Source organism: Pan troglodytes, chromosome 4 (genome assembly GCF_028858775.2).
Source record: "Pan troglodytes isolate AG18354 chromosome 4, NHGRI_mPanTro3-v2.0_pri, whole genome shotgun sequence".
NCBI classification, from domain to species: domain Eukaryota; kingdom Metazoa; phylum Chordata; class Mammalia; order Primates; family Hominidae; genus Pan; species Pan troglodytes.
In genome coordinates, this window is record NC_072402.2 from 173,769,899 (window position 1) to 173,797,574 (window position 27,676).

Sequence of the window (27,676 nt, forward strand, 5' to 3'; positions counted from 1 at the left end):
GAGGCCAAGGTACAACTTGGGCTGCTGCTTCCGAGGGTGCAAACTGTAAGCCGTGGCAACTTCCACATGGTGTTAAGCCTGCAGGTGTACAGTGAGGCTTAGGAACCTCCGCCTAGATTTCAGAAAATTTATACAAAACCCAGAGAACCTCTAACTAGGATGGTGTGGTGGGGAGACGTGGGGTTAGAGCCTCCATATAAAGTCCCCACTGGGGCACTGCCTAGTGGAGCTGTAAGAAGAGGGCTACCATCCTCCAGACCCCAGAATGGTAGATCCACCTGTTACCAGAAAGGGGTCCGAATCCAGACCCCAAGAGAGGGTTCTTGGATCTCATGCAAGGAAGAATTTGGAGCAAGTCCACAGTGCAAAATAGAAGCAACTTTAATAAAGGAGGGAATGAATAGTGACTCCATAGACAGGGGAGGGCATTTCCAAAAGTAAGAAAAGCATCCAGCCTAGGTACAATGCGTATTTAAAACTAGAAGTGCTTTTGTTCTCAAAGTATCAAGACGTTCTTGAGTCTGTTAAGTCCTGAGTCTGTTTAGGAAACATTATTAATCTGTTCCCTCAATTGTAAACATCTTGAGGCTAAGAATGCTTAACCTCCTGCGCATGCAGCCCAACAGGACCCAGCTTCATTTTTCTTAGCCCTTGTTCAAAATGGAGTCGCTCTGGTTTGAAAGCTTCTTACGTATTTCCCCTACCTTTTACAAGAGGACCCTTAATCCTAAGGGTTGCAGAAGGATGAAGGTCCGTCTTTTGTAACTTCTTCATGCTGAACAGGGGCGATGATATTTCCACATAACTATTAGGGTATCTTGTATTCAGGGCAGAGAGGAGCTCAGTCAGAAGGCGTTGGTACATTAAGCATCATTTGTAGCTCTGAGTTCCAGCAAAAGGTGAAACCTGGAAGATTAATAAGTGTCCAATTTAAGAAAGTATCGAGTAAGCTTATCTTGTGTTCCTATACGAAGAGTACAACCATCATATACTCAACAACATCAAAGCAAAATAAGTAAAATTATCCCAGGTAAACTAACAGGAAGGCTTTCCAAAGACTGGGCAGTTGTCGGGACCAAGCCGATATGGAGTTGACTGACAGTGCATCAATGGCAGAGATATGAGTGTCTAAAGCTTTCTTAGCCTGGGTAATATTATGTGAATAGTCTCGAACATGCTGCAACATTTGGTTTTGATCAAAGCACAAGTTCCCTCTTGAGCTGCTGTTAAAATGGCTTTGCCATGCGGTTTGGTAAGGCCACCTGCCTAATCTGAGAGGTGTCCTCAAGAGGGTAAGGGCGTGGTGTGTATTACTCAAAACTGCAGCCGTGTGCTCGGCCAAGGCCTCAACTTGCAGCTCAACATTGATCGTGGCTGCCTGTGAAGAAGGTATAGCCATCTGGTGGAAGCAGATGGCTTCTATAATGAGTCTTTACAGTTTCCCAGTTAGATGGAAGACAGTCCAATTTGGTGAGGATACATCCCAGAGGATAGAGATGATCCCACATACACCTTCCAATCTGCTTATAAGGTGAGCATGACCAGCTGAGTTCCACAAGCCCATAACCACCTCAAAAAAGAAGAGGCACCAGTTTTTTGTGAGTTATGTTGCCATCTCACCCACATTTTGTCTGTTAAAAGAAGGGTCTTATTCAAATTTGGGGAAAATCAGCAGCTAATAAATTATTTAAGCTGTGGTCTATGCCTCTCTGCCTTGTATTAAAAGAGAAAGTTGAGACCTTTAGAGATGAATCTGTATAATATGGGGAGTCTCAAAAACCTAATTTTACAGTAAATCCTAAATCCCATTCCTTAGGGTCTGCTCCTTTTGAGGTGCTCCATTTGGTATGGGCACAGTGTGACACCCAAGGCTGGAGCATCAAAACCACTTCTGCGGGATCTGCTAAAACCACGGGGTGACAGACTGAGAAATTTAGCTGAATGAGATGCCTGGATGGACTACATGTTCTCTCCACAGCTCTCTGTAAATCTCTCTCTTGGCTGGCTCTTGAAAATACCAGGTGGCTGTGAGTTTGAGGTGATAATACTCCCTCTTCAGCAGCTCCCGTGCTGTGGTCACATGTCAGGTACTTTGCAGCTGGTGAAGGCAGGATCAGGATTGGAATATATGTTAAACAAAGGCTGAATCTAGACACATGCACATCTAAAGGCTTTTCCAGTTCTGTACAACTGAGCCTCAACACTGTCTGTTACAACAAAATTGTCCTCCAAACATTAATTTGGGATCTTCTCCAATACATGTACAAACAGTGGATTGACTATTTGTCCATCTTTGACACTTACTGTGTTCCACCAAGAGGGACACCTTCCAAAGCAAGAAATTGTTGGACAAACTTCAATAGGATGTCTGAGCATGATCCACGTGGCAGAGGTTTACTTCCCAAAGAATGGACTTCACCTTTTAACACCACTTCATACTGAGGTCCAAATGGCTGCACATTTTTTAGATCCTAACAGAGATAGAAATCTGAGTTGAAGATTCTGAATTCAATTCTTTTGTCAACTATTTTCTATATCGCCTGTGTCCAAAAGACCTACCTAGGTGCTGAGGATACAATGTTATTCCCACCCTTAGCGCTTGTACTCCAGAGAAGAATATAGGCAAGGAGAGAGACGATGGCAATGCCATCTGCACAGGGGGTGTGAGCGGCCATGGTGCTACAAGCATGCTATTCATGGGAAATCTGGGAAGAGTGGAGGAAAGCTTCCCAGAAGGAGCCAGCCCAGGGAAGCTGAGGACAAGCATTCCAGGCACAGGCATTCACACTGGTGCAGGCAGGACTCTTCTATTCTTCCCCAAGATCCTAATAGCAGACTAAACAAATGAAAGAGCTCTGTAACCCAGGTAGGGGGATAAGCCATGTGTGTCTCAGAGGAGAGTGCCCTTTAAGCAAGGGTCACACAAGCAAAGCTTGGTACTCCTGACAGGGGAACTCTGGCTCTAAGTTGATATTCACTTAGGATTTGAAAGCCCAGAATTCATGGGCCTATAGAAGAAATGAAGAAATATAGCTCAACAGCTGACAAAATCAACAAATAGTTTCTGGGAGAATAAGAAAAGTGAATGAGAAAAATCAAAATTTTTGTTCATTATTTACTTTTGTCAGAATATACTTAAAAATAATGATTCCTTAATATCTATTCAGCTGGTTTCAAAGGAGATTCTCAGTAACAAAAAGAAAATCTGAAGCTAAATGAAAGAGTTTACACAGATTCATAGCATCTATAAGCAAAAGTAAGATGTGGACTTTGTCATTCAGATGGTGGATTTTGAAGCACCTCCAAGAGAGTGGCTGTTTTGAGAGATAAGTAAAACCTTGTCATTATAAACATATTTATGTTACCTTTCCTCCCAAACTTTGGGATCCCTTGGAGAAAAAGAAACTATAACCTCATGTTCTTCTCCAGGTTTAATGAATAGATTCTCTAGATCCACTAAAGAGGGACTTTCTCATTCTGGGACCTAAACAGTGACAGAATAATAATTAAATGCGGACTTACAAAAAGGCAGCTTTCACTCAGTGACTCCTGCCTTACATTCCTTTCTCATTTACCAAGAGAGGTTATTTCTCCCTTTCTCCCAGTCCATCAGAGTCTCAACTCATCCTGCTCTCTTGGAAAGTGCCTCTTTTTCTTCTTTTTCTTCCATAACAAACCTGATGTCCCACAAACTGCACCCCCGATTTCCTGTCACTAACATACTCTCACTCACCTTTGGGTCTCAGAAAAGAGGTCAAAGTGTGTGGGTGACTCTTCCCCAATTCCAGCGACAAGCTGACATGCACATTTTTCAGAAATCAATCTAGAACTTGCTTTTCACATTCAAGACATTGGAGTCTACACTGAGAGCACCATAGCATACACTTCACACTAGAGAAACAGCCAGTGTTTAAAACTCTCAGTGATTCCATCACCTGGTCCTCAGGACACCCTGAAGGGGCAGGCAGCACCGGGACCCTCAGAAGGCAGGGAACCCTCACAGTCTCAGGAAAGACTACTTTATGGTTCTTTGACAATAATTCATAGGTTGATATCTAAATAAACTACAACTTTCCCAGTGTTTCTCAGAGGTAAGGTCTGTTTTGTGGATGGAGCCACGACGGCCACCAAATGCATCATCTAGAAGATGGAGTGAGACAAACCTTTCAACAATCTGTCACCATGAAAGCGACATCAGTCCGAATGCAAGACAATGAAGGCAGAGGGGAGGACTGAGGGTACCTGTAAGTCCCTGGGAGCAGGAGTTGTAGCTCTTTCTGCTCTTTCTTGGAGATCAATACTTCTAAGAACTGGTGTGGGGTTTGGGCTGTCAACTTCTACGTCAACTCTCACCACGAAGTCTTCTCCTGAGTCCTGAATCTCTAAAATTCAAAAGGGTTGTTCTTTTAGTTCAGAGACCAGACACTTATTGAATTGTACACGCCATCAGCAGTCCAACACAATGTCCTTAGGGGCCACAGAAAAATGTAGGCAAGAAGATTTTTTAAAGAATTAAAATAGGACTGGAAATGAGTGGAGAAGCAGAGAAAGCAAGAGCACATCCAACTAGTAAATGAGATCAATTTAGAGAAAATATCCCAATAGGTCCTCAGTGGTACTTGCTGTGGTCATGCACATTCACCTAGGTTTGACCCAAAACAGCAGGCATCTGCCTCATTGTCAGAACAACAGAAGATACTTGACAGATGACTGGAAGTATTCACATGTACTGCCAGAGGAAATCAGTCTCAAATTTGTAGTCTATTTAGATACACAGAAAAGCAATTCCCAGAAAACATAAACATCATACCTGAAGAGCCGAGTTCCTTCTTGGGACTCTGGAAAAGAAGTGATATTATCAGAAATTCTGGACCTTATGAAATAAAAATTTAAAAATTAATATATACTAGTATTAAGAGGAAATCTGAATGAAAGAAAAGGAGTTTGAAAAACTTACTTTTTTTTGTTTGTTTTGATGGAAAGCCCATCCTCTCCTACCTGTCCCTCATAACAGGCAGGTGTCACCTGGTTGATCACAGAGCAGCCTGCCAGCCAAGGGACCACATCAGTGCAGGGAGCAGCTCTCACAGGAGCTCAGCCGGGTTCCTCGGAAAACGTCCGATCTTGCCAGGCCACGGTGCTCTGTTCCGAAAGAGAAGACTCAGTGTCAGTAAAGCCAATAGCAATAAGAACATGAACTGTGTTAACAAAATCTTTAACAAAAATAGTTCAGTTCATAGAATGTATTCCGTGAACAGCATTTTTTCCTGTACATTCATACTCACAACATTGAGAATCAACTTGATTGGTAAGTGGTGTGTGTCCGGTTCAGTGCTTTTATTGGCAGAGACTTCCAGCCTCCACAACTCCAGTCACCAAAATCAAGAATGGCTTTCTGTTCTGTCTCTACCTAATTACAAAAAAGGAACTGATTTATGAAAAGCAATATATTAATAAACAGCACTCCTTATGTTCATATCAATGCCATTTCTAGCCATAAATTAAGAGTCAGGATTAAGGAGAACTTTCCAATTGCTTATTTTCTACAAAGATAAATGTTAAATTCTTTTTTTGAGGTCATCTATATACCCAAATGGACCAGAGAATTAAGCTGCTGCCTCCTGGAAAAGGCTATTGAATCTTGAGATGAAGTGACAATTGTATAAATTACATAGACCTCCCCTCTATTATTAGAAAGTTTTAACAATGAGTCCTACTCTTAGAATAATGACTTCTCCATTCTTTTCAAAAATACCACTAGTATCTTCGCATTTTCCGATTTTATTTAAAAATGTTTAAAATATATCAAAATAGACGTATTTAAAGCTTCCAAAAAGTGCCTATCATCATGAAGAACTGACTTCCTTAATCAGGGGTGACCAACGTAACTAAGACCCTGAGACCCCCACATATGGAAATATTTGAAGACATGGGAACGCCACTGGATACCACAATCTGGGCAAGTCCCTGACATGAAATGGCACAGTACCTGCCTGCAGCCTAGGCACATTCTCCTTCATATTTCAAATCATTCCTAGATTATTCACAATGCTTAATAGAGTGTAAATGCTACGTAAATAGTTGTTATACATTATCGTGTAGAGAACAGTAACAAGGAAGAAATGCTTGTACATGTTCAGTACAAATGCAACCAGCTTTTTTATGAGGGGATGTGGATATTTTTGATTCAAGCTTGGTAGAATGTGAGGATGCAGGACCCACAGATATACAGGGCTGGATATATTTAACACACACACATTTTGCTTTGCCTTATACAACCATAAAATAAAGGGAAATCAAAGGCCGCCTGGCAAGAGGGAGCTGACTTCCATGGTGGCTTAGAAAAGTCTGGGGTCCAGATTGACCCTCAAGGAGGTAAAGCTTTAATAGCTTCCAGAGAACAATCGATGTGACTTCAAGCTTGTTGTGGTGTGACTTCTTGTTGTGGACAGGGAGAGGCTAAAACGAAATTTGAATTCTATACATAAAGCCCAGAAAGTCAAAGAAGCATTCTTTCTAGAAATAAAAAGAAAACTGAAAAAAAGTCTGATCGCATGTCTGTGGGGATAACAAGGAACCTGTCCAGAGGTGGGTGGCATCGAAGGTTGTTAACAGGAACATGAAGGCCTGGGCCAAGGCCCCACCAGGCATGGGAGCCCCAGGCTAAAAATCACGAAGGCTTTCAGTGCCTCCAGCATTTCTGCAAAGTATCCTCTAGGGACATTTCCAAAAAGCAGGACACATGGGATTCCTAAAGCAGAAAAGCAGCCTCAATCAATGTGAACTTGCATGAAACATTTTTAAATACCAAAAAAATGGAATCCACTCAAAGAAAGTCAGGAAGATTCAACAAAAGTAACTGGTGGAAACATTAGTGCCTCAAGAAACAGAAATCTGAAATCAACTACACAACGATTCGTTTCAAATACAGATCATAAAGTCTACAACAGAGGAAAAAGCAGAAGATTCATGAAGCGATGCTGAGCATGAACAAGTATAAATAGCTCGATCAATCTGTAAAATTGTTTTAATAGACTTTTTTATTTTTTTATTGTTTATTTTATTATTATACTTTAAGTTCTAGGGTACATGTGCACAACATGCAGGTTTGTTACATATGTATACATGTGCCATGTTGGTGTGCTGCACCCATTAACTTGTCATTTAGCATTAGGTATATCTCCTAATGCTATCCCTCCCCCCTCCCCCCTCCCCCCACCCCACAACAGTCCCCAGTGTGTGATGTTCCCCTTCCTGTGTCCATGTGTTCTCATTGTTTCAATTCCCACCTATGAGTGAGAACATGCAGTGTTTGGTTTTTTGTCCTTGCGATAGTTTGCTGAGAATGATGGTTTCCAGTTTCATCCATGTCCCTACAAAGGACATGAACTCATCATTTTTTATGGCTGCATAGTATTCCATGGTGTGTATGTGCCACATTTTCTCAATCCAGTCTATTGTTGTTGGACATTTAGGTTGGTTCCAAGTCTTTGCTATTGTAAAACTTTTTTAATGTTGGGGTTTCAAAAGCCATTTAGAACTAAAATATTGGTCAAAGGTAATATGGAAGGAAAAGATGAGCATTTAAATGAAGAAAGCTGACTGTGTTGTTTGAAAATAGAACAGAGCTCTTGATTCACTTTAGATTTGAGTAAGCAATATGAAGTGCGCAGAAATAGAAACACATAATGTCCAAAGTAATGCAAAGGAAGGACAAAGGAAAATATAATCCAAGAGGAGGCAGAAAAGGAAGGAAGAAACAAAAGGAAAAATTTTGGCTAAATTTTTAAGGTATAGTCAACTAAAGTAGATGTTAAAGACTGCAAACAAAATGATGGAAATAGATACACAAGGAAACTCATAAAGAAAATAACAGATGGGCCGGGCGCAGTGGCTCACGCCTGTAATCCCAGCACTTTGGGAGGCTCAGGCGGGTGGATCACTTGATGTCAGGAGTTCGAGACCAGCCTGACCAACATGGTGAAACCCCGTTTCTAATAAAAATACAAAATTAGCCGGGCGTGGTGGCACACGCCTGTAATCCCAGCTACTTGTGAGGCTGAGGCAGGAGACTCTCTTGAACCCGGGAGGTGGAGGTTGTAGTGAGTGAGATTGTGCCATTGCACTCCATCCTGGGCAACAAGAGGAAACTCTGTCTCAAAAAAAAAGAAAAAAAGAAAAGAAAGATGATGCACAATATTAACACCAGACAAAATTGGCTCTAAGACAAAAGGGATAAAGAGAATTTTTATTTCTTTATTTTATTTATTTATTTTTTGAGACGGGGTCTCGCTCTGTCACCCAGGCTGGAGTGCAGTGGCGCGATCTCGGCTCACTGCAAGCTCTGCCTCCCGGGTTCACGCCATTCTCCTGCCTCGGCCTCCCGAGTAGCTGGGACTACAGGCACCCACCACCGTGCCTGGCTAATTTGGGGTATTTTTAGTAGAGACGGGGTTTCACCATGTTAGCCAGGATGGTCTCAATCTCCTGACATCGTGATCCACCCGCCTCGGCCTCCCAAAGTGCTGGGATTACAGGCGTGAGCTGCCGCGCCCGGCCTATTTCTTTATTTTATTACTTTTAAAGTTTGTTTAGGGTCAGACCCTTGCTCTGTCACCAGTGCTGGAGCGCAGCAGCACAATGCTAGCTCACTGCAGCCTGGACCTCCTGGGCCACCACGCCTGGCTGATTTTTCAAACGTTTTTTTAGAGACAGAGTCTCACTGGGTTGCTCAGGCTAGTCTAAAGCTCCTGGCCTCCGTAAGTGCTGGAATTACGTCGCTACGGGTCGCTATGTCTGACCAAGAATTACTTAAAAATGAATCATTCCACACAGAAGGCAAAACAATCCTAAACCTAAACATATGTAACAATATAGCTGTGTGACACCCACAAGAAAAATGATAGGATGTTTAATTCTCCTTGTAGGAGAAATTTCAGATCTACAACCATCTCTCAGAAGCTGAAAGGCTAAGCAAACAAAAATACGAGTAATGATTCAGAAGATTTGAACTACAGAGAAATTAAACCCGAGCTAAGTACATGTAAGAGCTCTGCACCTGCCAGAAGAGTCCTGCTAAGCTCACAGGAGACACCAACATCAGCTGAACATCCTAGATGACGGAACCAACCCATCTGTCTCCATCCCACACTCTGACCATGAAGGGGGAAATGGGGGCTGGGGAGAAAGCTGCCAAGTAGGACAAAGACTCGTTTACAAGTTATCACCTTCATAACCGGACTCCCCACAGTAACAGGGAGAGTGGCAGAGGTAGCCAAATGCTAGCTAGAATGGACTTCACCTTTTAACACCACTTCACACTGAGGCCCAAATGGCTGCACAAATATTTTCCAGATCCTAGCAGAGAAAGCAATCCAAATTGAAGGTCCTTGATCTAATTATTTTGGTAACGATTTTCTACGTATTTTATTTGTCCAAAAGACAGAGCAAGGTGCTGAGGATACCATATTCCCACCCTTAGAGCTTATGCTCCAGAGAAGGATATAGACAGGGAGAGAGACGATCACAATGCCATCTGCACATTGGGTGGGAGCAGCCGTGGTGCTACCGGAACACTGTTTAGAAGAAGTCTGGGAATTCCCAGGAGCCAGCCCAGGGAAGCTGCGGGCAAGCAGTCCAGGCACAGGCATTCCCGCTGCTGCAGGCGGGACTCTTTTCTTCTGTAAGGCCCTAACCGCTGACTGAGCACACAAAAGAATTCCGTAACCCAGGCAGGGGGATATGCCACGTGTGCCTCAGAGCAGAGTGTGCTTTAACCAGGGGTCACGCAAGGAAGCTCAGTATTCTTGACAAGAGAGCTCTGACCGTAAGCTGATGTTCACTTATGATTTGAGGGCCCAGAATTCATGGGCCTGGAGAAGAAACGAAGAAATATATCTTAACAGCTGACAAAGTGAACTAGTAGTTTCTGGGAAAAAAAAGAAAAGGTGAATGAGAAACATCAATACACAGGGTGGTGGGGACAGACAGGCTAATCGCTGAGGTCCCACAGCTCCACCCCACCCCGACTGTGATGACACAACTCTGGCCACCTCTCCCTTGTCTCTCTCAATGGGGATCTTCTCTTCTACTCCCCACTGCCAAAGACAGCACCACTTCATTCACAGACTCCTGGGTGTCCCTAAAAAGTATTCACAGCCCACCTTTCACCCTCAACCCTTTCCTTCAATCACCTGCTTTTCACCTAAGCCGAGGATCTGAAAGCAGAGGGGAAAAGCCAGGAAAGGGGAGGGGGAGGGCATCTTATTTTACCAGGTAAACAAGGGTCACTAAGAGGCACGCGGGAAGACTAAACCCATCCACCAATGCTAGTTTGCAAGTAGCAATCACAAAACCGGGACACTGAAAAACAGGAGCTGCTGACCCTATTCCCCTCCCCACTCCCTGCCATTCAAATGGTCCTTGTAACCAGGAAAGGAGGTGTGGAGTCTAGAGTTACAGCAGCTACAACTGAGCAGGTGAGAGACCCTTGCCATCAGAGTTCATGTTAAAACTGCATTTCCAGCTATTTCAAAATCTTACGTAAGAAAGTCATCAGATAAGTTGGTCAAAAAGACTCCCGTTACCAAATGAAGGCATAGCCCCAAGGTTAACTTGGTTCTCTCCTTCTCTCTTTTGATAAATGACAGTAACTTATATTCAGTCCCATTTTACAAAATTAACAAGTAGAGCGACCAGGACCTCTGAGCTTTCAGTGATTGTAGTAATAGTGCTACAAACAAATTTGTATAATTTTATAAATAAGTAACAATGAAATATAAATAATGACCGAAAAAAACAAAACATTCAGATTTCACTGTACATTATAAGCACTACAACAAAATGGGGCCTGAGGAGAAGATTCCAGGGCAATGCCAGTGTGAGGGGAAAGGGGTGGGAGAGCCTGGCCCCGAGAAAGGAGAAATCCAGCACTGACTCCCAGTGCAACTGTTACATCAACGGAGAGCGCCCTAGAAAGCTGTCTTTTCCCCACTGACAATGATCTCAGGACCCCGATGCTGACTTGCAGCCAGGGGTCGGCTGCATTGAGGACATGAAGGTGGGTCTGGGAAGCCATCCCAACACCGCAGGCAGAAGGAAGCTTCCACTCCTCAGGCAGATACTCCCCGGTGAGAATAAGGCACAGTCAACGATGCCAGTGACACCAGACCCCTGACTAATAGGTCAATTGGTTCAATGGCAATGAGTCTACGGGACGGCCTGGTTGTAGCTCAGAGCCACAGTTCAAAGCGCTCCAGATGCCGGACTCCCTGCCACTGCCTGAGCCTCAGCAGAGGCCTGCCAACATTTTCTTCCTGCTTCCATCCAGTCCAGGAAAAGCAATGAAGATTAGATCACACTCACCATTATAGGCACTGAATTATTTCATGTTACTGTCATGTCTTCCTTTTTTCTCTCACAGATCGTAAGCCACCGCTTAACCTCAAAGAAAACCATAGAGGCTCTGACTTTCCAGATGTAAAGCCCAGCCGATTCTAATACTACCACCCATCTTTGCCCCATCCTCACGCAGCTGCTCTGGAGGGCAGAGAAGACAGCACCCCAGTAGCATGTGTACCATGTCAGGAAAAGCAACGAGCCCAGCTATGGGGGCACATGACCATCAGCAAGAGAGAAGCTGCCTCACGGACGCACCTGAGTCCTGCCTCTCCACCACAGACACCCAGAGACTCACAAGCTGGAAGCACTCGCTCACTCCAGGATTCAACTCTAAACTGGACATTTCCTAGCTGAAATAATCACAAAACTCCAACAACAGAGCAAAAGAGAGGTAAGGAAGACAAAGCCGCAGGCAGCCTGTCACCTGTATAGGTGCTAAGTGTGTTCTAAGCCATCTTCAGGAACCTTGCACAGAAATATACTGTGGTGGTCTTAGTTTAGGACAAAGCACAAAACTTACAAGAAATTAAGGCCAACCAGTAACTCCTTGAAACAAACGAGCTTTGTGGGGTCATTTGAAAAAATTCAACTAGGAAATAACAACAACAGTAACACAGCAAAAGCATCTCACCCAGTACTGATGTCATTCCTGAATCTCGTGGTTTCTTTCCAGTTTCTACCAATAGAATGCACAGGAAAAGGCTTCGCTGTGCTTAGCAGGTTCCGATGTGAGGCATCAGAATATGGGTCGCAGATGGAAGAGGTGCCCATCCATCCAGAGCCGGTATTTGGTCCCAAATTCCACAGCCACAGAGTTCTGCACATGCTCTCCCGTGACAGCTGGATAGGGATGGCCTCCTGAGAAGCCACAGGCTATGGCCCTGCCAGCCTGGCACTGAGGCAGGGCGACACTTCCAGCTGAAGGGAGTGTTCTTCAATACCTCTGGCTGAAGGAAGCTGTGCTGGGAGGGGTGACATCAAGAGTGCAGGCACCGCAGCCCCATGTTCTGCGTCTCAGCTGCAGAGCCATGAATGGTTCCGCTGGGAACAGGTCCCGGCCTCTGAGCTCACAACTTGCAGTTGACGTAGCTTTAGTGATGATTTTTGATCATCATCTACAGTCTCCTGGCAGGACACAGGGAGGTGTGGGCAGCTGACCCCGTCTGACGACTCAGACCTGACTTGCTCAGGAGAGCCAGCCCGATCTGGTCCACTTTCTTGAGGTCTGACATCCAATCCACCTCACTGGGTTCCAACAGATCTCCACTTTTGGAGGAAGGATCTTCACTTGATCTAAGGTTAGGTTTTACATCTTTAGGCTTGCTACTCAGAGAAGTAGTTGCAGTCATTTTTTCATATCAGTCGTTTGGGATCATAGATGGTAATGTTCCTTTATGTTCCTTTTCCTATATTCTGAAATGGAAATTCTCTCAATTTTTCCACAGCCTATTCCTCGGACAGGGCTGGGCTGGCTTGAATACCTGTGGTGCTCATCTCATCGGTGGTATCACTCTGAGTGTGACAAAATTTTAAAAATAATCAGATAAACTGAATACAACAAATTCAAGTCATGCTGGTATAAACTCGGGTAATGTAATAAAGGAATCTACACGGGTTATCTTTCTGAATTAGATGTGGTCTACACAAAGGAGTTATTTTGCAACGGGAAATGCAGGCTATTAGAAAATTTATGTTTGTCGCTTTGTAAAACATAGAATATGAGGAAAATAAACAGGAGGTATACACCAGTCATATCTGAAATTTACATAAAGGACCAGAGTCAAGTAAGTTTTTGAAAATGTGAGGGACTTGTGTAAACTTTATAATGAAAATCTAAATACATTAGTCACGAGGCAGAGTGGGGGTTGGAGGCGCAGCCGGCTCGCAGGGCCCCGCCCTTCCTCTGTCCCTGCTGCTGCCTGTGCTTGAAGAGCCAAAGATGGTAACTCTCACGTGGACCCGTCCCTTTCCTGTGTCTAAACGCATGTGGCTCTAATAACGCATGACTTATCGCGGTCATTCCACAGCACTGGACATTTGGGAGAGCCTAGTACAAGTGGTGGGTAGAATAATTTCTCCTATGGCCCCTTCTGAGCCTATTCACAATAAGGCTGGGCTTGGCAGGCCAGGGAGCACCGTGGCTCCTTCCAGTTATAGAGGAGCCCAGGCCCTGCGGTTGGTGGCACAGCATCTTCACAGGCGAAAGCTCAAAACGCCATGACCCGCCGTTCTGCAGACCTCAGACAGGTTGTACTTTCACTGTCGAGATTATGCTGATCAGCAGCCTAACTGCTTCCTTTCATGCTCTTATCCCTTCAGGTTTCATTTATCTTTTCTGTCACTTTTCTTCCATCACTTCTATCACACTTCTTAGCCTTTACTCTAAAATGGGCTGCTGTTTATAATGACTCATTTACCAGAACATTTCTTTCGCTCAGGACAGAATTTTTAAGGTGGACAAGCAAAGCCTAAAGTCCCTTCCAGCCCTGCAATACTATGGGGTCTACACAGAAGTAGAAGACTGCTCTTCTCACTCATTGGCTTTGCTTCAACAAATGGTTCGGCTTCTGCCGTGATGAAGACCAGCTCACTCAAACCTTGGTTCCTATGAAAGTAACTGAAGAGCTTCCAGAATACAATGATAGTCCCAAAGGGATCTGATGTGGCTGAGTAGGGCAACCTCAGAAACACCATCAGAAACAATGAAAACCATACAACAAATGTGCTCATCATATACTTACAACCAGATCTCAAGTCTTCAGTCATCTCATCACATTTTGTTTGCTCATAAAAGATGTGTGACAGGCAAGGTCCATGACCCCTCTGCCCTCTTCATTTTCATAGACCACATTCTGTGTGAGATTCATTTCTAAAAAACAGAATTCCAAAACTATCCATTGACACATGTAACAACTAAAATGATACGACATTCTCACATAATTGTTTTATCTAGATGACTGCCTTAATTACCAACAGCACTGAAATCTGCCCAAAATGTGTTGGAAAAAGAAAAATCCATTTCCCCAAATGAAAATATCTCTTTTATGGCAGACAAGCCAGCTGTGCTCATGAAAACAAGTCAATAATTGAGACTGAGAAATAAAGAAAAAAATGCTAAGACATAGAAAGGTACATTTCCACTAGAACTCTGATGAAAGGTATGATTTCTGAGCAATTCTCCCTATACTAGTATATTTGAAATTTTGTCTGAACTATAAAACACTTAAATATTCCAACCTAAAAGATTGACACAGCCCACATGAATATACACCCTATCCAAAATGTACAAATATCTGTTTCTCTTTTTTTATAGTTACAATGACAGTTTGTTATAAAGGATACAAATGAAGAGCCAGGTGAAGAGATACTCAGGGCAGCAAGGTCTGGAGGGGTCCAGGGTACAGAGCTTCTGTGCCCTCTCCAACTGGTCTGTCTGTCTAGCACATCAATAGATTCACCAACCAGGAAGCTCTCCAAGCCTTATTGCTGAGTTTTTATCTAGGTTTCATTTTATAGGTGTAATTGCTTAAATCATTGGCCATGTGACTGGGCTCAATTCTAGCCCCCTTCCTCTCCCCAGAGATTGGGACGGTGAAAATTCCAACCCCCGAATTACATGATTGGTTTTTCTGGCAAAAAGCCTTTATCCTGAAGCCATCCAGCCCGTCTCCCCGCCCCACATCCATGAGCCATCTTGCTGGCATAAATTCAGGTATGGTCCAAAGGGGTTTGTATGAGTAACGAAAGACACTCTTATTCAGGAAATTCCTAGGGTTTGTGAAGCTCTGTGTCAGGAACTCGGGAGAAAACCTAAATGTACTTTTAAAGTTTATACCACAAGCTTGGAATTTGGGAGTGGTTAGCACCTATTGGAAGTGGTTGGAATCTATCTAAAAGCCTCAGTCAAAAGTGAGGAAGAATATGATGTTAACATCCTAGTACAGTATGAAAGTGCAACAGAACTACTGCAACGTAAATGTGAGTTCGGATAGGACAAATACGGCCTTTCAATTTGGGCATGATTCATTTTAGATGTTCTTGGATTTCTTCATCAAGTTAGATGTAAGTGAAAGGACATGAAGCAAATCAAAGAACTTGTTGAAAAATTGCATCCCTGATAACTAGCGACATATTTTTCATGTTTCTTATAAACACCCTGTAGGTACTGCCTCCAGTGAACCAATTTAAATAAGATTCCCTGGGTATCGAAGCCATGAGAACACGGGAATATATTGAGAAGGACATTTTCCTACTTTGAAAGGTTTGTACTTGGAATCTATGCGCTTGTGTATCTTAAAAGAGGTTAGGTAAGGAATAACTTACCTGTTAATAGGAATACCTGAGTCCTCCGCAATTCTGGTGGGGAAAAAGGGAGTGAGCAGAGAACCACTTAATAAAAGCGGAAAAACTGTAATAGTGTTCCTCTGAGACACATTTTTACTAAAAGTACGTTTTCTTTTTGTTTGAAAATCAGAATCAAAGGCATATTTAACTACAGTGAAAATAGCTGTTTTTAATCACTGAGTCTCTCAAATGTGACGTTACAAATTTAGATAACACAATACAGTTTCTTCAAAGAAATATAAACCTAATTGTAGTCACATGTTTACAGACAAGCAAAAGTGTTTTAGCATCTAGTGGCTCATTCAGGTGGAAGGCAGCTGTTCCTTAACGGCATCCTTTTAACCTTGATCAAAATGAAAACTTGTGTTTCTTTTATTCTGTTTTTTCAAGCCCACTTACTGTCTTTTTTCAACGGACTCATGATATTCACATGTTCTCTTTTCAGGAGTCGGTGACCGAAAGGTATTAGTGAAATTAATTCTATGGTCACTAACAGGCTTCAGAGACACTGTGTCCACATTTTCTTGAAGGGACACTGAAGGAGTCTCAGTGTGTAAACATCCATCCACGTCCAAAACTGTCTCCGCATCTGATGCCACGTGCTTATGCTGGTGAGGAGACTGTGCCTCCTCGCACAGGGTCAGTCAGGTCAAAACCACCTTTGTGGGCATTTGCATCATGAAAATGAACAGAGCTAAGGGTCTTCATCAGAACATACTTTCTTGCATTTTCCTTTAAGAGAGAATCAGTAACAGAGCAATAGTAAGTTTTATGTTTCATAACTCATACTAAAATTTATGGGAAAATTATATAGTTGATATAAAAGTTGTATTATTTTCAGGAACAATATACACTCTTGACTGTATTCCAGACTACATGTGAACCAAACATAAGCAGCTGACCAAACCAAAAGCTATGATGTGGTCATGGAAAACACACACATCTACGGATTCAGATGCTGAAAGTGGCCTCAGGTTCCATTACATCAGGGCTCCCAACCCCTGGGCCCCAGACATCAACAGGTTCAGATACCAAAGTGGGTCTTGTGTATCCGTTTCATGAGAGAATGATAGAAATGTCAGCTTAACTTTTATCATTACCCACCAATGTCTCTACAAGGGTGGTCAGCCCATTAGTGTGACCAACCTCCTAAAGTTAATACGAGTAACGGCCCCTGAAAACACAGATATTAGTGTCTCTTCGTAGGAGTAAAATAGTGGATACTACAAATGCCCCTGAGGAGTCCAATAAAATTTGTAGCAGACACAGCAAATTTAGCCAGTGCCTTAAAATTACGCTCTCCATCACATCTTTCCAAGTGGCACGTCTTAGTCTCTCCTAAAATTATAACTGCTGAAAAGGGGCTCAGATGTCTTCAATACTGTTTGTGGACATTTGGCTGTCACCGTGGTCTCAAGGACCAATAAAACCTATTAACAGCAGTCCCTTCTGCTGTAAGATGAGCAAGAAAGGGAACGGCCTGATAAGGCTCAGCTTCCGGAAGTTACAACATTAAAATGCTAAATAAAGCATGCTGACGTAAAGATTGAGATGTGAAAGTATTAGAAGAATATACAGATTAATTAGCTTATAGTCTTCAGTAGATAACATCTAAGTATAATACTCTAATGGTCTGAACTGTGTCCCTCCAAAAAGATACATTCAAGTCCTGAGCCTGGTAACTATCAATTGTCATATTATTATTCTAGAACAAGGTGTTTGCAGATGCAATTTACTTAAGAATCTTCAGATGAGGTCTTCCTGGATTTGGGGTGGATCTTAAGCACAATGACCAATGTCCTCATCAGAGAAAAGAAGGAAAATTTTCAGACAGAGACATCAAGGCCAAGTGAACAGAAAGACAAGAATGGAATGATGCTGCTACAAGCCAAGGAATGTCAGGAGCCACCAGAAGCTGAGACAGCCGGTGGGATTTTCCTCTAGAGCCTTTGGAGGGAGCACCACCCTGTCAATACCTTGATTTCAAACTTTTGGCTTCCAGCAAACTGAGGGAATAAATTTCTGTTGTTTTAGGCCAGCATGGCTGTGGTAATTTGTTCTGGCAAGCCTAGGAAACTGACATACATTAAAGGCTGAAATGCATAAAGATCAATATATTTCCATAACATAGAAACCTCACAGAACTAATAGTTAAGATATGAATACCCCAATAGAAAAAGGACAAAGATGACAAAGAAACACCATGTAAAACTAGGCAACTACTTTTCATATACAACACTTGCAAAGATGAAAAAGAAGCACAATGTGAAAAACCAGCTGTCTCGCCCACAAAGCAACTTGAAATAATCTTGAATGAAAAATGCAGTTGTAACTTCTAGCTTCCAGTTCTGCACATCAAGAGCTTGGAAGTCAACACTCCATCCCAACAACAAGTAAAAAGATGAACAAACTGACAAGTCAACAATTCTTCTGAGATCTCTGAGAGAAGTGAAGTCACAGCACAAACCACCGCCTCCAAAGCTGGAGAGAGAGAGATAGATGAATGCAGAGAATGATAACATATGGGAGCATAAACTCCCAAGCAGAGGCCCCCACAGTAGCCACAGCCAGCGTAGGAAAGCCAGAAATGCAATCGAGGAACTGCTGCATGCTCAGTGTGGAAAAGTCTGAGGCTTAAAAACTCCAGGCCGGGCGCGGTGGCTCACGCCTGTAATCCCAGCACTTTGGGAGGCCGAGGCGGGCAGATCACGAGGTCAGGAGATCGAGACCACCCTGGCTAACACGGTGAAACCCTGTCTCTACTAAAAAACACAAAACAAAACAAAACAAAACACTCCAGGGGGCCCAGTCATAGGTGGGCCCCTATGCTTTTGTGAGTTTTATCTCCAGGAACATGACCAGGTTCTCACAGCAAATATTGGAGAAAAATCCCTCTGGACTTCCAGCAGGGAGGGGGAAAGGGGCCACTTTGAAATATGACATGGCACTTTGTTCTTAATTAGGTCAGTCCTCAGGAAAACTGATTAACCAGAGCCTAACCTGCTGGGGTTTTAGCTGAGCCTAACTAGCCTAGAGGAAGGGAAATACCCAACTCCAGTTCCCTCTAGCCACCCTGTTCAACCTGAGAGGGAGAAAGACCGAGACACACTTGTGAAGTGCACAGTCCAAAGGCACAGGCTCACTGAAAGACTGAGACCACATTCCAGAACTGTGGAATGCTTCCCCTCTCCAACGTCTTACCGCAACATGTTGAAAGCCGTTCTTTTTACTTAATATATGGTGTCCAGCTAGCAAGAGAAAGTTACAATTTAGAAAAAGGTGAAAAACACAGTTATATTAAGCACATTACGCTTAGGAATTAGAAATCTTTTGTTACTATGAGGTACTCAAACTACTGTGGAAGCAGGATAATGTCATTTGAAAGTGAGCATGGATTAATTATTGATGTATGTTGCAAATACTAGAGCAACCACTAAAAAAGTGGGAACAAAGAATTATGTCTCATATGCTAAAAAAGAGAAAATGGAATCATATAAAATGCTGAACTAAAACCATGTAAAGCTAAAACCCCTCAAAAACGCATTTAGTTCATCTTCTTAGATCCATGAAATATATATATTATATAGATAACCTTAAACATTTAAATTAGTTAGATTTTCCAAACCAAATTCTGATTATTTGCCTATAACGTTAGAAATGAAAAGATAACAAGAAGTGACATTAGGAAAGATGGCAAAGTAGAAAGTGCCAGAAATGTGTGTCTCCACCTAGTCAACAACCATAGTGTACTGAAAAAAGACTCTCTGGAGTAACTGTTAGAACTCTGAGGTCTCTTTGAACACTTCCAGCTACCAGGGAAAAAGCTTAGCTGGTAAAGTGCAGTTAATGTGGACCAACTTCAGGCTTCAGCCTAACAGTGGCTACCCAGCCCCAGGCTCATGGCCAACAAGTGTAGAGAAAGTAATCTGTGTTTCTAGGGCAGATGGCTGGAACCACATTTGGCAACAGAACCTTGCCTCCGCTTTATCAGAGTTCTATGTCCTGACTGCAAATTGCTGCTTCTGATTGCCCGGGATAGGTACACAGAAGCTGCCCATCACTGTTTCAAACCCACTGGCTGAAGCAGCCTTTAGGAGACTTAAAGGAGCTGCATTTCTTTTCTTTCTTCCTTTTTTTTTTTTTTTTTTTTTTGGTATTCAAAAATCAAACAGCATGTAAAAAAAGGTATTCACCATAACCAAGTGGGCTGTATCCCAGGAATGACAATGTGGTTCAACATAAGAAAGCCAATAAATGTAATAAATCACATTAATAAAACTATATGATCACCTTAAACAATGCAAAAAAAAAAGGCATTTGACAAAATCCAATACCTTTTTATAATAGAAACTCTCAGAAAACTAGAAATAGAAGGGAAATTCCTCAACATGATAAAGGGTATTTGTTTTAATCTACAGCTAACATCATACTGAATGATAAAGATGGAAAGTTATCCCTATAAGATTAGGAACAAGAAATGATGCCTGCTTAAATTGCTGCTACTGAATAGTGTACTGGAAATCACAGACAGCGATTAGAAGGAAAAGAAATAAAAGGCATGCAAATTGGAAAGAGTTGTGAAAGTATCTCCCTCTGCAGATTACATCATCCTATATGCATAAAATCCCAAAGAATCCACAAGAGAGCTACTGGAGCTAGTAAATAAATTCAACATTGAAGGGCACAAGATCGATACATAGAAATCAGGTGTTTCTAAACACCAATAATAAACAATCTAAAATATAAATTAAGAAAGTGATTCCATTTATAATAGCATCTAAAAAAATTAAGTACTTCGGAATAAGTTTAGTCAAGGAAGCAAAAGACATGCCGAAAACTACAAAACACTGTTAAAAGAAAGAAAACCTAAACAAATGGAAAGGCATCCATCCTGTGTGTTGATGAAGGCTTAATCCTTTACAACGTTGAATTTCACAACTTCGTGGATATGACAACAAAAGCACAGGGAGCAAAAGAAAACATAGATAATAACACTATATCGTAATTAAAAATTTTCGCACATGAAAGACTAATATCAAGAAAGTGAAAGACAACCTACAGAATGAAATATTTATAAATCATATATCTGTTAAGGAATTAATATCCAGATGACATAAAGAACTCTACAATTCAACAACAAAAAGCCAAACAACTCAATTAAAAACTGAGCAAAGGACTTAAATGAACAGCTCCCCAAGGAAGTCATACAAATGGCCAATAATTACATGAAAAGATGTTCAACATCACTAGTCATCAGGGAAATGCAAATCCAAACCACAGTGATGTAGCACCACTTCACACCTATTGGGATAACTATAATAAAAAGAAGGGGGTAAAAGTGTCATTTAGGATGTGGAGAAGTTGGAACCCTGCCGTTTTGCTGGTGGATGGAAACTGGTGCAGCTGCTGTAGAAAACAGCGTGGCAGTTCCTCAAAACATTAAGCATAGAGCTACCACAGGACCCAGCAATTTCACCTCTGCATATATATTTAAATAAACTGAAAGCAGGGACTTGCACAGGTATTTGTACACCAATATTCACAGCAGCATTATACTCAAAAGCCAGAAGACTCAAAACATCCAATTGCCCATTGACAGATGAAGAGAGAAAAAAAGTCATATATACAATGGAATATTATTCAACCATAAAAAATGACATTTTGACATATGCTACAACATGAGTAGACCTTGAAGACATCGTGCTAAATGAAATAAGCCAGAATCGGAAAGCCAAATGTTGTGTGATTCCCCTCACATGAGGTTACCCAGAGTAGGCAAATTTATCAAGACAGAAAGTGAGAAAGAAATTTGCTTAATATAGTAGCTTGTATTTCTAAGTTCTGTAGAGGTCATACAATAAGGAAGGCAGGCTACTTATTAAATCAAGGACACAATATGGTTCTCTCAGGTAACACAAACTGCATGGCCTCAAATTAGGGGAATAATCATCACTTTATAAAGTAATGTATTTTAAGGCTGACCTACAGGTAGAGATTTTTATGCCACCCAAGCAATCAAGCTTTGATGTGGATGTTCATTCCACATTCTGCCCTGATCCTCAGCTGCCAGAGGTGAGGCTGCACTGGCCTCCACACTACCTGCCTCCCTTCACGGCTTCAGGATCAGAGAGCTGGGAGGCTCCTACATACACGGACATCTTGGACATCTTATGGATTTAACACTTTCTTTTTTTGTTGTTTGTTTGTTTGGCTTTTTCTTTTTTTTTCTAAAGACAGGGTATTGCTCTGGAGTGCTGTGCTTAGATCATAGCTTTCTGTAGCCTCCAACTCCTGGGCTCAAGTGATCCTTCTGCCTCAGCCTCCCAAGTAGCTAGGAATACAGGCATGCAGCACCACAACCAGCTAGTTTTTAAATTTTTTGTAGAGACAGGGTCCTGCTATGTTGCCCAGGCTGGTCTCAAACTCCTGGCATCAAGCAACCCTCATGCCTCCACCTCCCAAGGTGCTGAGGTTACAGGAGTGAGCCATCATGCCTGGTCCAGGTTAAATACTTTCTTCGGAGATGGACTAGAAATGGATCATCAGAAATTATGTTTGTACTCACACATGAAGAATTCCAACAGCCAAAAATTTTTAGAACTCAATCAGAACTTGAGAACTTCTCTCAGTAGGTGCTACATGATCCAATGACGCGGATTCTGCTTTAATCAAGTTATTTTACAGTTATCCAAGTATTTCTTTTATTTTCCTACTAAGTTTTCAGAAGGGAGATTATCTATATATGACCTACACCACCAAGCAGCACACCTATCACTCAGAAGGCTCCTGATCATTCTCTCATTTGAAACAACCTGACCAAGATTCCCCAACAATTTGTGAGACTCAACCGTATTCAAACTAAATATATTGTTTTCAATAGTCATTTATCAAATAGTTGCCGTACTATAGCAGAACAAGATCTTAGCCCAAAATTAAGTCACCACAGATTGACCTATTTATAAAGCTTATCAACAATCACATTTTGACAAAAATCAAAACTAATAGATGCTATCTCTCTTCTGTTTTTCCTTTTGTGAGATAGGGTCTCACTCTGTCACTGCAGCCTCCACCTCCTGCGCCCAAGTGATCCTCCCGCCTAAGCCTCCCAAGTAGCTGGGACTATAGGCATGCTGTGCATGTGTGTGTGTATCTGTGTGTGTGTGTGTCTGTGTGTAGAGACAGGGTCTCCCAGGCTGTCTTGAACTCCTGGGCTCAAGCAATCCCCCTGCCTTATCCTACCAAACTGCTAGAATTACAGGTATGAGCCACCATGCCTGGCCTGTTATCTCTTTCTTATTCCTAATTTGCTACCTCCAACTGGCTGAGGGCTGGAAATCCATTAACTAAATAGATTAAAATTACAAAACTCTGCACTGTTGCCCACACATACACATCAATGGTATCGCACATCATGGTTACACACGTCCCAGTGTCTACAGCACAGCGCTGGGAGGAAAACCCACGGACTCTGGAACACTCATCCTGGCTGCCTGAGAAAATGCCTTTGTATTTTATTTCTATGTAACTGCTTCCTCTGGTTAATTACAAATTCTTGAAGCTGCTGAATAGGCAACTTCTAGGTAAGTGATGCATTTCTACCCATAATAAAGTACTATACTGTGGAATACAGTTACTGTAATAGGAGTTCAGATCAGTTCATGTAGTCTAGAATGATTAAAAAGTAACTCAAGACATGACCAAAGACTGGAAAGATGGTTATAATTTGGATTAGGGACAGAAGAGAGAAAAATGTAGAAAGTAAAAGAGACAGATAATGTGGCACCAGATGAAACAGTACCTTAAGAACTGTTAATATGAAACATAGGGACATAGAGAATATTATACACAAAAAAAGCCACTGTAACAAGATTAATCTGCTGCTTTCAAGCATGACGGAGTAGTGAGACACTGTAGATGGGGCAATGAATTAGATGTGTTAATTAGCACCTTGAACTTGAATTGGTGTAAATGAAATAAACAAGAAAGAAAAATCTTTAAGGCAAGGCTTGAGGCTGTACTGACAGGATTTAGGCCTTCTGAACGTCATCTCCCTTAAGATGACAATCCTGTCTCTTGCTGCTTTAGTCCACTCATAGAATTCTGTGAGGATGGAATGACTGTCTCCATAGCACACACACTCCCTCCAAATAGTAAACGCCATTCTACAGTCGTGAGTCGTACATTACTAACAAAGGGCATAATGAATAGGTAAGGGTCAGAAATGCTGACCAAGTCTCAAGCACAGACAAAACGGGGTGGTATTAACCAACAGAAAAAACAGAAACAATGAAAAACAAATATGCTTGAGCGAGGTAAAAGGTCTGTTTGCTTTTTATTTAATGTCTTGACATTGGGCCAAAGAACTTTCCACATGAATGATCTAAACACAAGACATTAAATATTTAAATGTAAGAAAATTATGTGAAAGAAACTTACATACAGAAACATTATTGTAGTAATTTTTTATACTTTTTCTATAGTTTTCAGAAGTCAACAGGAATTGTTTCTTTGAAAAAAACTGGTATCATACAAACACAAAAGACTCCTTATTCCCTTCATAGGACATCTAAAGCATAACTTACCCTGCTAAGATCTGGAAATACCATTCACATTTTTCTGCCATTTCTTTCTCAATTATCCAAGTACTAGAGGGAAATGGCATGATCTGTGTGCCTTCTACTACCTCCAGTAACTACAGAATTACCTGAAAAATACAGTTAATGGAGCAACGTCCAATCTGAGCAATCTAATATAATAACTGCATCCTTCTCGTCAAATCATTCTTTTATGTAAACCTAATACTTGGCATTCATATGACAAACTCCACAATTTGCATAGAGAGAAAATACACAACAGTAAGAGGCAATAATAAACATGATAAACTACTACCATATGAGAGAATTCACAGCTAATTCTCGATGTCTGGGTAGAATACAATCATTCATAACATTCAGCCCAAGAAATACAGACTATGGTATCTCTAATAACGCCAATTACCCAGGTATTCTTAAAAGTTCTTTTGAAAAGTTTTAGACTTGAGGGAGTGGAAAAGGGTTAATACATGCTAAATCATACCAAAGAAATAATTTTTTAAAGGTGAAGTCAAACTTAGAATTTAAGAACAAAAGAACTGTGTCGTACTTACTAGTCCCAGGGAGACAAATAAACTGGCCCACTTACCAGTGAGAACTGCTTCCTCAGGCTCTTCGTGAGTTGTTTCAGAGGAGTGTGAGCCCCGGGAAATCCAAGAGCTGTTAGTTTCTGATTGAAACTCAGAGTTTAAACTGCGGTTTTTATTTGCCTGTTGAAAGAATATCCTGGCTGTATTAATCTTTTAAATTAAAATTAAACATTTTGAAGGGGGAAATGTAGGGAATAGGCAATGTCTGCTTCACTGAATAACGCAGGCAGTCAATGTAGAAGGAATTCAAGAAATTGCCACCATCACCGTGAAGTGTAATCAATGTTTCCCAGAGGCTTCAGCAGTGGCACTGAAACCAGCTCTGAAGGGTTGTCAGGGAACAGGATGTTCACAGGGCTTTCATGTCTCATCCCACACTTGACTGACTAATAACAAAGGGGAAAGGCTACCTTCACAAAGAGATGTCTAGCTGACTCCACCTTGGCCAAAATTACCAAATACAGAATCACAAATTATGGGACAGACAGACTCAAACGTCTCCTGGTGTGAGGCACTAAGAAGTACACCACGCTGCCCATGTTTAATCTGAATCCACTCATTAGGAAACTGTTTAATCTGTATTCTTGCAAAAATGCTTAATCTCATCTAGTCTAGGCAGGGGAGCAATCAGATGTATCTAGATTGCGAATCACTCTGAAAACCAAAGAGCCTAGATTTTACAAAATGTTTCACACGTCATGAAAGAATGACTCCAAATTAAAAGAGAATACAGAAATATGACAACCAAAGGCGAGGTTAATCTCTGATTAAACTGTGGATCGAAAACAATACAAATAAAGGACATTTGGGAGATAATCACATAAATTTCAATGTGGATGGTACATTAATTTAAATTATTGTATCAAAGTTAGGTAATAGAATTGTGATTATGGAGAAAGATGTCCTGATTCACAAGAGATAGATGCTGAAGTATTGGGGTAAAATGTCATGTTCTCTGCAATTTACTTTCAAATGACTCAGGAAAGAAAGTATGAAGACAGAAAAAATGCAAAGGTGGCAAACACTAGCAACTGGCGAATCTGGATGAAGAATATGTAAATCTCCATTGTGTTAGCCTTTGAATTTTCTGTAGGTTGAGGGAGAGAGGTAGGAAGAAGGAAGAAAAGGCAGGCATTCCTCATTAATTCATACCTGGAAAAAATGGAGCCCAAAGAAAACCAGAGGCTTAAATTTCATGTGAACATCCAATGAGGACGATAGTGATTTTCTAATGTCAAATTTCGGAAAAGCCATAAAGACTGGAACATTCCTGACTAGGAGCACTTGCAGGTAATGTCCAGTCTTTTTCCAGAGGCTCCAGTCCTTCTAGATCTTCATATGTTTAATACCATCACTCATGGAATTGCCAGTTATTCAAAATAAGCCTTTAAATGATCATCATCAAACATTTCATCATCAATATCATCATCTATTGATAAAACTTAGGAAAAAATAGGACACACTTTAAAGTGTTGACTATACAATAATTTGTAATAAAAAGGCTGGTAAGACATAAGTGAGTCAATGAACTATATGATTTTGTTTTTATATTTGACACGAGAAAACTCAATTATAACTCATTATGAAAATAATATTTAACCTCTTTGAGAGGACATGAAAGAAAGATCCTGGCATGTTATCAAAAGTTAGGCTGTGGCTGGGCACAGTGGCTCACACCTGTAATCCCAACACTTTGGGAAGCCAAGGTGGATGCAGCACCTGAGGTCAGGAGTTCAATACCAGCCTGGCCAACATGGTGAAACCCTGTCTCTACTAAAAATATAAAAACTAGCTGGGTATGGTGGCATATGCCTGTAATCCCAGCTACTCAGGAGGCTGAAGCAGGAGAATCGCTTGAACCCAGGAGGCAGAGGTGGCAGTGAGCCAAGATTGCACCATTGCACTCCAGCCTCAATGACAAAGTGAGATTCTGTCTCAAAAAAAAAGAATGTGATAAATGTGGCATCATAAATAAATGGGAAGAGAGCAGCAGGCTCTTCAGAAAATGAGAGCCTATCATAGGAGAAGTAAAAGGAAGAAAGGGAAGAACCAAGGAAGAGAGAGGGGGAGGGAGGAAGGGGAAGGGAGGGAGAGCAGGGGGGAGGGAGGGAGAGAAAGAGGACACTGCAGGGGTTCTCGATGTTGTAATACCCAGCTCTGCAAGGTCAAGATAAAACAAGAACTCTCAGTCAGTCATGGTCTTCTAAGCTGGCACTGCCTTTTTAGAGGTTAATTTTGCAATCAACATTAAGTCTCAACAACACTCATCACCTTGACTTAGCAATTTCACCTCCAAGAATCTGGCATACTAAAACAATCAAAGATCAAATACACTCAGGTCAATAATTCTTCATCCACAATTACACAATCCAACAAAGTCTAAAAAATCTCTTGGCAGCAAAACCTGTCCTCAATGGAGGTGATGCTACTTATAGTTTCTATTTATCCCACTCAACTCATCAGATTGACCTTCAAAGTCATGCATAATTTGGCCCCAGCCTACTTTTCTGGGCTTACTTACCAATGCAGTCTCCTACAGGTGCTGTAAACCTGCCACACAAAACCCCTGGCTGTTCCCCAAACACAGCCCGCGTTCCTCACAACAGTGCCGTTGCTGAGGCCACTGCTGCTTCCTGACAGCTCCTCCTTCTCCCACATCCAAGGCCTGGCACAGACCCCATCCTCCTTCCAGAAAGCATCAGAGATACCTGCCTCAGTCAGAGTTAATTTTTCACCCCCATGATTCCCAGG

At 41.8% G+C, this 27,676-nt stretch overlaps 1 protein-coding gene across 15 annotated transcripts in view; it reads right to left on the reverse strand.

Annotated features, from left to right (window-relative positions):
• Positions 1–358: 358 nt before the first annotated feature.
• The window catches only part of LOC107966375 (uncharacterized), a 91,830-nt gene continuing 64,512 nt past the window's right edge, over positions 359–27,676 (reverse strand). For 14 of the 15 annotated variants that reach the window (XM_063810887.1, XM_063810876.1, XM_063810886.1 and 11 more), the window contains 11 exons: positions 24,925–25,045; positions 15,724–16,476; positions 14,142–14,269; positions 12,032–12,912; positions 5,286–5,410; positions 4,958–5,142; positions 4,811–4,838; positions 4,243–4,382; positions 3,366–3,484; positions 2,305–2,471; positions 359–906 (listed from right to left, as the gene is read on the reverse strand). The gene's annotated coding sequence lies outside the window, so the exon portion shown is untranslated. The remainder of the gene's footprint in view (positions 907–2,304; positions 2,472–3,365; positions 3,485–4,242; positions 4,383–4,810; positions 4,839–4,957; positions 5,143–5,285; positions 5,411–12,031; positions 12,913–14,141; positions 14,270–15,723; positions 16,477–24,924; positions 25,046–27,676) is intronic. The other variant, XM_063810874.1, reaches the window with a different exon arrangement.